General features: G+C 56.4%; 1 long non-coding RNA gene across 1 annotated transcript; it reads right to left on the bottom strand.

Annotated features, from left to right (window-relative positions):
- Positions 1-9,948: 9,948 nt before the first annotated feature.
- LOC140697268 (uncharacterized) lies at positions 9,949-10,796 on the bottom strand. Its single transcript, XR_012074120.1, has 2 exons — positions 10,562-10,796; positions 9,949-10,153 (listed from the first exon to the last, which is right to left on the bottom strand). It is a non-coding gene; the product is annotated as an uncharacterized lncRNA (long non-coding RNA).
- Between the last annotated feature and the right edge of the window lie 131 nt (positions 10,797-10,927).

Here is a 10,927-nt window from a genome sequence, read left to right on the forward strand (position 1 = left end):
GCTGGGCTGAACCCTTGAGCATGGGTTAGGGCACCTCCTCAGATCCTGACCGTGTTCTTTTGTGGCCCCAAACTGTTCCCTTGCGCCCGCTGGAATCCTTGCAGAATCCTGGCAAAGATACCTAGTCCGTGCAAAACAGGGCCTTCAGCAGGGCTTGAGGCTGAGAATCCTTCCTGTGACCGCGGGAGGAGCCTGCTTCCCAGCGGCCGGGAGCAGGAGGGCAGTGGCTGGGGAATGTGGAACCACCCCGCGTTTACAGCGATCGCCAGGGTTCACCCAGTGCTGGCGCAGGCCGGGTGGCTCTTCTCTCCAGATGATTTATTTTTTTAAATCCTTCCAACCACTCACTGACAGGTACATTACTATTTCCATCGTACCGCTGGGGAACCAGGGCTGCACAGCTAGAAAGTGGCTGAATTTGACCAAGAATTGCCTCTAGAGCTGCTACTCTGGGATCCCCTCTGGGACCCCGCCTGGAGCCTGCTCTGGGCCGTTGGTCTCAGGTTGCTGGCCTGTAAAGTGAGGGTGATCAGCCCAACCTACTGACGTCGTCGTGGAGTGAAGCTCACTCTGGAAAGTAGAACTACCTCAGCACGTGAGGTTTGCGTGCAGTGGGGTGGAACAGACTGCGGTTGCCTCCTTGCTCGGGCAGCCTGGTTGCGGGGTGTGGGCACACTCCTGACCGCAGTTGCTCCCCCTTGGACCAGTGGGGCCCCAGCAGGCAGCACCTGGCACTTTGATGATTTAAACTGTGGAAATGGTCAGAGATCCACAGTCAGCTGGTGAGTCTCGGAGCTGGGACAGCTAGAGGGGGGAGTCCTATGGGAGCAGCAGGCTGGACCCACAGGTTTCTGGTGCCAGCAATCAACCAACTTTATTAAACGTCTGCCATGGGCCCAATATTGCGTTTGGTGCACTGGGGGCCCCGCAGGGTGTTGGCGCCTCAGCCCCCAGCTTGCTTCGGCCTCTGCATCCTCCACCCAGAAGAGGTGCCCTTGAGCGCAGCCACCTAGTCACAGCTGGAACACACAGAGCTTCCGCCGGCCCGTCTGTGCCAGCAGGCTTGCCCGTTGCTCGCTAACCCTGTCAGCTTCACACTGGCAGTTTTTCTCACCTTCACATCTGGTCCAGTGCCTGGCCCGTGAGGAGAGCTCAGTCCTCATGGGCTCGGCTGCGCGGCTTCTCTCAGGCTGCAGTGTTTCAGGGACACACGCGTGAGTGAGGGACAAGTGAGGGGACAGCAGCTCTGGGAGATGTTTATGAAGGATGCGCACAGAACAATCACGCATGGCAGCGGACAGCCCCTTTATACCTCCCTGGGGTCTGAGCACAGCGCTACCTGGTGAAGTCTCCCTGGTTCCGGATGCTGATTTACCTCCACCCCTCCCCCACCCGCCCTGCCTGAGGCCTGGCCTCATCCACATCCGCTGACTGCAGAGGCCTTCTCCGGTCTAGGAGATGGGAACGTCCGTCCTCCCACCACTCCAAGTATGCAGGCGCGTCATCCATGGACGCGCGGAGCTGGCAGGGCAGGTGCCAGGGAGAAGGCGGGAGGGGGCGGTGGAGAAACGGACACCGTGCTCTCCCAGGGCCTGGCTTTGGGCAGAAGCGGCCTGTTCCCCCATCTCCAGGTTATGGATGGGAAATTAGATCCTGCAAGGGCTAAATGATCAACTACTAGGACCCCAGCCAAGGGCCTGGAATTGTGGAGCCCTGTCCACTAATACCAGCAACTCGTGCTTGGACAGCACTCCCTACCTGCCTCACCCTCGTCCTACTTGTGAATGCAGCCCCACAACCAAGCTGGAAGACGGGTCCTATTCTCAGTCTTCCCATTTCGCAGGTGAGGAAACCGAGGCAGCACAGGTTTGGTGACTTGCCTGAGGTCACCCTGCCCGGTAAGTGGTAGAGCCTTGGTGTGTCACCAGTCTGGCCCTGCACAGCATCACCTCACAAAGAGATGCCTGTCCCCAGGAGAAGCCCCACCACCCAGCGTGGACAGATGAGGAGAGACAAGCAAATTCCAGCCACCCACCTGGCTGCTGGGACCCAGCCTTTCACCCTGAGTCTCCAGGCTCCGTCCCGGAGGGCGGGCCTGCTGCAGGATACCTCGAATCTTCTCAGATAAAAGGGCACAGCTGTCCCCACACGCCAGTACCCCCGACCCCTGCTGGGAGAGGTTCCAGATGCTGACTCCGGCTCTAGTGTCCCCCCTCATCCTTTGCTTTGATCTAATGAGTCTTAATCCCTGCTGACGACCTGGCCTCCATCCATCTGTTTCCGTCCACTATCCAGGCAGCAACGCCAGCCTCTTTGGGATTCGTTGGCCTGAACACCTGTTCCCAGCAGCGACTCTTTTTCCCTGAAACCTCCTGCCTTCCCACAGAGTGTCACAGACACAGCTGGAGTGATGCTGTCACTCTCCCCTCCCCCAAGTAAATGTCCCTTCAACCACCAAGAGAAAGTCAAGCATATTTGATACACAGCAGAGAAAAGGCAGAAGGTGTGTTTAACAAGAGATTAGATGATTTCCTCCAAAGTGAGTAAAACGTGCTCAAAGTTGAGAAGCTGTCTTACGAGACATCTAGAAAACTCCCCAAGAAAACAAAGGGTTTTGCTCTAGTTCATTCCAGAGCTTTTCAACCCTTGCGACACCAGTGAAGACTTAGGAGCCTGCCTGGATGGGGGCTTGCAGCGTGGCTCTGGCGCCCAGAAGATCTGGTCTGGAGCCCTGCCTTTGACCTCACTAGCTGTGTGACCTCGCATGAGTCTGCCACCCTCTCTGAGCCTTGTCTCCCACCTTCAAGTGGGGAAGGAACAGTAATGAGGAGGGTGCCTGATACACCAGAGAATATAAGTGACGTGCTTGGGACTCAATATCTGCCACCACTGCTTTCCTCTTTCCAGCAAGACCTGGTTCCTGCGGTGTCCGTGCACCACAGGTCTGGATGCCGGGGCAGGTGCAGGTAGGGGAGGAGAGGAAGGAACAGGAGGCGTGCCTGGCAGAGGACAAGCAAAGACCTCGGTTTGGGAGGAGCCCTGTGCTGCTGGCTTTCCCTGCGCTCCTTCTCAGGTAGACACTCGGGCCTCAGGGTGTGCACTGCTGCCCCCTCCAGGTGTGACAGAATCCATGTGACAATTCACCTGCCCCTGCTTCATTTTCCTTGTGTAGCTGTCCTCTCCCGTGGAGCCGGGGAACTCAGGGTGCGCCACCTCATCCCCGCTAAGAATGCCATCTCATCCATGCAGTTACGTTGCCTGCGTAGAGCAAAGGTCCACACCTTCCCCCAGCGACCCAGCCCCGAGGGGACCCCCCCTTATCTGCTAGTTGGAAACTGCACCTTAGTTGCCTGTAAAACAAAACTGCACTTCAATTCGGGTTCCAGGTTTCAAAGCTTCAGAGACCGGGGATAGGAACAACCTTGATGGGATTTGGGGAGACTGCCTGCTTCAAACGAGATCTCCTTCAGCCAGAACCACGTAGATGGACAAGTACTTCACTCAAAACTGTGTAAATGGATGAGTTCCCCTTTATCCAAAACCAAGTAGATGGACAAGTCCTCCTTTATCCAAAACCACATACATGGATGCAGCTGGTTTTGAATATGGACCATGCGACTGGAGGCGAATCGGGCAGGTTTGGTTTCCCCTTCGTGACCTTCTCTGCAGACCCCCTCAAGGAGGCGCTGGTGAGTGGTGCAGCATCCTGGGATGCAGCCCAGGCGGGGGACTTCTAGTCCCCAGGACCACAACGCCCCCAAGGAATAGCTCCTACTCCCCACTCCCTGCCTTTGGACCCTGTGTCTTCTCACTTACAACAAAAACAAATGAAAATCTGTCGGCGTCTCCCCTGGCCTTCCTGCTTCCAGGGTCACCTTCACCCAGCCTCCCACGACCTTTCCTGGGAAAACACTCTTGATAGTGACTTCATCCAGAGTTGGGAAATTACAGTTTAAATTAAAAAGGGCCGAGCTCTTGCTGTGAAGGGGAAGGCTGTGTGGGGATGGGGAGAGGGGAGCCTTTGAAGTTGGGAGCTGAATGCCTTCTCACCTTGCCGGTGGCAAATGGATTTTCATTCAGAGAAAATCAAATCCCTTGAGAGGGTGGCTGATGTGAGAAGACGGGGCAGAGCACAGAGGGCTGGTGACCACAGGTGAACTAGCTTCCCAGGGCGTGCTGGTCCACGGGGACCCAGTCAGAACAGTGTGGTCAGACCCCCCCCAGCCCGAGTGCCGAGGGGCCCCTCCTTCTGTCCCTCTCCTCCGGGGAGTGTCCCCACCTCCCCTCCATCCCTCTCCTCCAGGGACTCCCCACAGTAGAAGGCCAGGTGGACCACTCTGTGGCAGGAACTTGAAAACCCCACCTTCCCGTCAGCATCCCAGGAGGGTGTTTACATCCAAATGTGCTCTATAAATGCAGAGCGCTTCCTGAGGTCCTGGAGGCGCCCCTCGAGGTCTCTGTGGCACCAGGGGGCCATGTGCCCGCAGGTCTCCCACACACGCCTGCACACATCCAGTGATTCTGAGGAGTGTGTGCTTCCTGAGGGCGGGGCCCCTCTCATCCCGGCGGATGACCAGCCAATGAAGCAAGGAGGCTTCCACAACCTGGAGGAAGCACACCTGACGTCTGTTATCACCTGTGCCACGCGTGAGCTGCTTTGTTTTAATGCCTGTGACAACACAGGTGGACTCAGTCTCGCCTGGAGCCTGGCACCTCCTCCTCACCTGGGCACCTGGAGCTTCGTGGGAGGCCGTCTGCGCAGGGCTGACCGGCATCTGGTTTACACAAGTGTGCCCGGTGCAAACTTTGATGACTGACACTCAGCCCTCGCGAATTTAAGGACTGGATCCATTCCGAGGCGTTTGGAGAAAACAGACGATCAGAACTAACTGGCAAAGACCGGAGGAGGGAGGGTGGGGGACAAACGGGGCGCTAGCTGGCTTCCTCCTTCCTGAAGCTGGGGTCCTCGTTCTTCTGCGATGAAGCTGTGGTGGGGGGTGCAGGCCGTTCCGGATTCCGTGCTGTCGGGTAGTCTCGTGAGTGGACGCCAAGCAGCGTCACCATGGTGTCCATGGACAGTTCTAGTTCAGCAGGGCCCTGACAGCTGGAGCTTGGGAGGGGCTGGGGGAGGACCACCCACCTCCCTGCAATTGCCAGTTACCTGTTTGTGTCTTCATTCGAGGAACACTTGCTGGCAGGAACTGAACTGCCGCCCATGCCCCGAGCCTAGAAATACATCAGAGGTGGATGGTCGGAATGAGAGCTGAGAGCTTGGAGCTGGGGACAGGGCTCTGGGATGGAAGTGCTCCTTCCCTCCACGCTGGCCAACGCCGGCCCAGGACCCTGTGTGCCAGTTTTATCCCTGCCCTGTTGCAGTCGACCGTGTGACTTCAGGCTGGCCAGTAACTTCTTTTGCAACACGGCCCCCTGCCTCCCTTGGGTGATGCAGTGAGAATGTGGGGTCTGGGGAGAAACGGGGAGGTTATGACTTACTGCAGCATTTCATTTTCCAGGGACCAGAGAAGGGAGCCAGCCACGCATGGACCCAGGTTCCTGGGTTTGGGGGACTCCTCTCCCACCCCACCGCCAGCTCTGGTTCAAGAGGACACAGCTTTGCACACGCCCCACTTTGTGGTTTCTAACTGTCCCTCCCACAGATGAGGCAGAGAGGCAGGGTGGGGGTCCTGAACAGAAGATGCCTGTACTGGGGTGAATGTGTCTCCTCCCCCAAATCATGTCCTTCTCAGAGCCTCAGAATGTGACTCATTTGGAAGCAGGGTCGTTGCAGATGCTGTCAGTTAGGTTAAGATGAGGTCATGCTGGAGTGGGGTGAGCCCTCAATACATTGACTGGTGTCCTTATAAGAGGAAAAGAGGACCCGGGGAGACCCTCAGAGGACACCCAGAGGACACGGTCTCCGGACGATGGAGGCAGAGATTGGGGTGACGTCTATAAGCCAAGGGAGCTGAGAGTGGCGGCACCACAGAAGCCGCAAGAGGACTGACAGGCGTCAGAGGGCACGAGGGCCTCCCACTCTTTTGACCTTGGACTCCAGCCTCCAACCATGGGAGGATATATCTCTGCTGTTTCAGGCGCCCAGTCCGTGGGGCTTTGTTACAGCAAACCCCGTGTGGCGCTGAAATGCGCTGCAGGGGAGGGTGCAGTGGGTGAGGCCAGGGGCTCAGAATCCTTCCTGGTGGCTGTGACTTCACTGTGGTCCTGGTGATGCCATCTGTCCCCATGAAGGGTAAGTGCAAGGCCCTTGGGGCACAAGGGTGTGATCTGAGGATGCTGGGAGCTCCCTCTGCCTTTTCCTTCCACCCACCCCGGCCCCCAGCCCCCGCCCCCACCTAACAACTCCTGCCTGGCGGGCCTGTGTCCCAGGAGCATCCGAGGTGGGTGCGGTGTGGCATCGGAGGAGACCAGGATGAGGCCTGGAAGGAAAATGTTTCTCACACTTAGGGGCTATAGAGTACCACGTGGGGCCGCGGGGAGGCAGAGGGGCCGGCCTGAGGGAGAGCGTAGGTGCCCAGGGGAAGGCGGGCAGGGTGAGCGGCCTGGGACTGGCTAGCTCCAACCACCCTGGTGGGCTCCAGGCCAAGGGGAGGTCTTCAGCTGCCTGTCACTTGGGCCTGGGGTGATGAAAGTGGAGGCCTGCTGCCTCCTGGGTACCCCGGGCAGAGAGGGGAAGTGTGGCCCCAGATGGTCCATCTGCAGGTCTGCATGTCAAAGGCGTGATCCCACTGGGCCCTTAGCTGTCTCCCCGGGAGGGGCAGTCTCCCCAGCCAGGAAAGTTTTTAAGATGTCAAATATAATACACAGACAAAATCATATATATATATATATATATATATATACATACATACATATATATATATATATACATCTATTTAGAGAGAGAGAGAGAGAGAGACGGAATGAGAGAGAGAGAGAGGGAATCAGAACAGGCAGGTGTTGAGCGTCCGCCACTGCGCTCACCAGGACCTGTGTTTGACCCGGGCTGCGGTCAGGACACCCAGCCCAGGCAGTGGTGGTGCCCGTGGGCTCGCAGAACTGCCTCCCGCTGGAGGGAGGGTGTGTGGGGCCCGGCAGCACTGGCTCTGAGGGGTATCCAAGGGCAGGGTGAGGGCTCACAGGAAAGAGCCTGGGTGTGTTGGTGGCTTTGGCTTTATCTGCAGAGTTCTGCTGGCTTTGCAGGCAAGTGTCACTGTTTCCCCAGAGCACTCGGTGCCCTCGGTTCAGAGACCACAGGGGTGTGTCAGCCTGGTGCCCGAGGACATGACATTGCTGCCCATCTGCTGTTGCCTGCCGCCCGCCCACTCCCCTGGTGTTCTGTGGGCATTTGGTTAGAGCAGGGAGGAGCGGGGGCCGCATGACCTTGAAAGGGGGGTCGCAGCTCTGGGACGAGGCGGGCTCCCCTCTAGTGGGCAGGCAGGGTCTGGGTGCACTTCTGTTTGGAGGTGTGCGGATAAAGGGAGGTGCTGTCCTGCAGTGCCAGCACAGCAGCAGGCTGGGGGAGAGGGCCTGGGCCCCCCACCTCCTGACGGTTGGGCTGCAGGGGGCAGGAGCCGAGGGCTGCGGGGAGGAGATGGGTCAGTACAGAGAAGCAGGAGAGTGTAGGCCGCCCTGCGCCCTAGCCTTGCCCCTCAGCCTCCTCCCTCCCCTGCCTTCTCCACACTTGCTCTCTGCTCCCTTCCTGTCGGAGTGTGCGCATCTTTGCCGTGTGTCTTGCACCTCCAGCATCTTCATCAAAATGGCTGAAAATGTCACTTGGAGCCACCATCCACTTAGCTCTGCCTGTGCCCAGTCACCCCTGAAGTGAGGCAGCTCCTTGGGATCCCAGGGAGCTTTCTGCTTAATACGATTCTCGGTGTTTCCCAAACGGTGTTCCCTGGGAATAGTCCTTTCTCCTGGTGTTAATGTTGTATGTTCTGCAGAAAAAAAGGGGTGTTTCCATGGAAGAAGTAGTCAGTGCGTACTACCATCTGTGGCCTCCTCCTGTATGCATAGTAAGGGCTCTGAGAAGTCCTGAGGTAAAGAACCTGTGTGGTTTTATTAAGCCAGCATCTTCTCTGGAAACTCTCCCTGGGTAGTATCTCCAGGTGCCTCAGCATCTGGGGTTCTGGAGCACTTTGAGAGAATCCTGTTTTACCAAATTGAAGGCAGATGGTCTGGGAGCAAATCAACAGCGCGTTTTGTTTCCATTTTTATGACCTAATAAACTAGCAGCTTTGCCCACTGAAAGGTTTGAAAAGCTGTTATCCGGGCTAACCCTGAGGGAAATGATAAAGTAGAGACAGTTTGCTCCACTGCCAGTGGGCTTCCCTTTTCATGCACTTCTTCCCTGTCCACATTCCCTCTGTCCGACCGGCTAGGATTCCCCAGTGTTGTGATTCTGCCCATCTTACCTCTCCCTGAAATTATCTTTCATGACCGGAATGGAAGCTTGTTTATACTAATGTGTAAATGACTAGCCTGCTGACATCACTTAAATTCGGTACAGGAAGGAGGCTTTGTGCACACCGCCCCCAGGCCCTGCGTGTTCTTCTCTGCCTTTTGACGATCCTTTAGAGATGGAAGGACCATGCTTGCTTGGCCTGGGTCACTGCCGGCCCAGACCTCTGACTCGATGATGGAGGTTTGCCCATCAGAGGACACTGTTTTTAGAGAATGTTTATGGTTTCCTTCAAAACAACAACAAAAAAGTTAAAAGTATTGGTGTCTATAATGAAAAAGAATATGAAAAAATTATATGTATATACATGTATGACTGAAATATTCTGCTGTACACCAGAAATTGACACATTGTAACTGACTATACTTCAATTTAAAAAAAAGTATTGGTGAACATCTAGGGGACAGAGGAGGGAAGTTCCTGATGGCAGTTGTGATGGTGGGTGTTGTGTGTCCACAAGGCTGGGCTGCCGAGGCTCAGCTATTTGGGCAAACATCAGTCTGGATGTTGCTGTGAAGGTATTTCACAGACATGATTAATATTGACATCTGTGGGATTTGAATGAAGCGGATTACCCTCCACAGTGTGGTGGGCCTCATCCAATCAGTTGAAGGCCTTAAGAGCAAAGACTGAGGCTTCCCAAAGAAGGGATTCGGCCTCAAGATGGTAACACAGAAGCCCTGCCTGAGTTCCTAGCCTGCTGCCCTTCAGAACTTGGGCTCAAGATTGTAACACCAGAGTTTCCAGCTTGCCCTGCAACTTTTAGACTTGCCGGCCCCCACAATCAAGTGAATCAATTACTGACATAAATCTGCCTCTTCCTCCCTGCCCCCACACACACACCCTATTGCTTCTGTTTCTATGGAGAACCCTGACTTGTACAGCAATTTAGAAAACAGTTATTATTCCAAACAACCTATTTGTAAATCACCCTGGGCCACTGAAACTTCCCTAGGATTGCTGTGAACAGTGTGAGCATCTCCCTGGCACCATTCTTCCCAGGAGAGAGGAAAGAGAAGACGCTTCTCTGGAAGGGGAACGGGGCGAGACAGCTGCAGCATCCTGGGTGAGGGTTTCTCCCATGATTCCTGGATCTTTGTTGAAAAATTAGCATCCACATCCTTTCCCCTCTGTCTTCTCTGCCTGCCCCAGTCCCCTGGGCTCACCAAAGGTTGTCCAGCCCAGACCAGCAGCACAGCCTGTGTCTCAGGACCACAAGCCTCAGCTGTCGGAGGAGGGGCAAGGAGGTGGGGCTCCCAGGTGTCCACCTACAAGACCCCCCTCCTTTCCCTGGCTGTCCTTAAGGTCTATGAGGCAGCTCCCTGACCCCACCATCTGGTGTTTGGGAACAGGAAGGGTTTTACTTTCTAAGTCTCAAGTTCAAGTGCATTTGGGCCTTAGTATTCCTTTTCTCAACTGTGTCCCATGGTGTGGTGATCAGCCCAGAAAGCTGGCATAAGGTCTTGTTCAGTGTCGGAGGCAGGAACTGTCACTCTGGACACAGCCTCTCTCCTTTTAATCACAGATGAGCTCTCGTGTGTGTTGGGAGCTTGGCTCCCTACAGGAGCTGCATCTCATCTGCTCTCAGCTGGGGAAGTCAGGAGCAGCTTGGGTCGGTGGGCAGCAAATGCAAAGGGTCCCTCCCTCTTTTCTCGTTCTGTGGCTGGTGGTGTGCCACTTGCACTGGCAACAACAACCCTAGGACACAGCAGAGGGGCACGCTGGAGGCATCTGGGCACCTTGGGGAGCAGAGCCACCAGCCTGGATCATCACCAGCCTGGAGTTTTACTTGGGAGACAAATACATCTTCAGTTCAACCCTCTGCCCTGAATCAGCACCAGTTGACGTCCTAGGTATCCGTCCACACCTCCGTGGGGGCTCAGTGTTGGCCCAGCTGGGGGCAGAATGGGATCTGGAGCAGCAGCATTTGCAGGGGAAGCCCGTCAAGAAAGGTGGGGCAGACAAGGTGCCCACCCCAGGTGTCCCCGCATTGGCCGTGGGTGGTAGGTAAAGGGGCGTCGGAGGCCCCGACTTCCCAGTGGGAGAGGAAGCTCCGCGCCGTCCTGGGTCCCTGCCAGGGCACCTGGCTGGGAGCAAAGGACCCACCTTGGTGACTCTTGTCCTATGTCCTGCTCTTGTTACTGACCCTCTTGAGTTGGACTAATGAGAGTCCTCCTGCCTGGGGTCGCTTGAGTCTACAGAACGGGAAAGAGCTGAGTTCAGAAACAAAGAAAAGCGTCATTCTTCAATGAAAGCGCCTAGCGGGAGCCGGAGCTCTTCCCGACAGGCCCTGGGCGGGCTCCTTTATAAGCAGGGGGAGGGGCGGGGCCTCGCAGGCGCAGGCGCAGGCGCAGGGCAGGGCAGGCGCAGGCGTAGGCGTGCTCCCGCGCCAGTGCGCGGTGCCGGGCGCAGCCTCTCTGCACACGGCCCGCCGCCGCCGCCGCCATCTTGGGTTGAGTGCGGAGCGCAGCG

The sequence above is a fragment of the Vicugna pacos genome, chromosome 7 (genome assembly GCF_048564905.1).
Source record: "Vicugna pacos chromosome 7, VicPac4, whole genome shotgun sequence".
NCBI lineage: Eukaryota > Metazoa > Chordata > Mammalia > Artiodactyla > Camelidae > Vicugna > Vicugna pacos.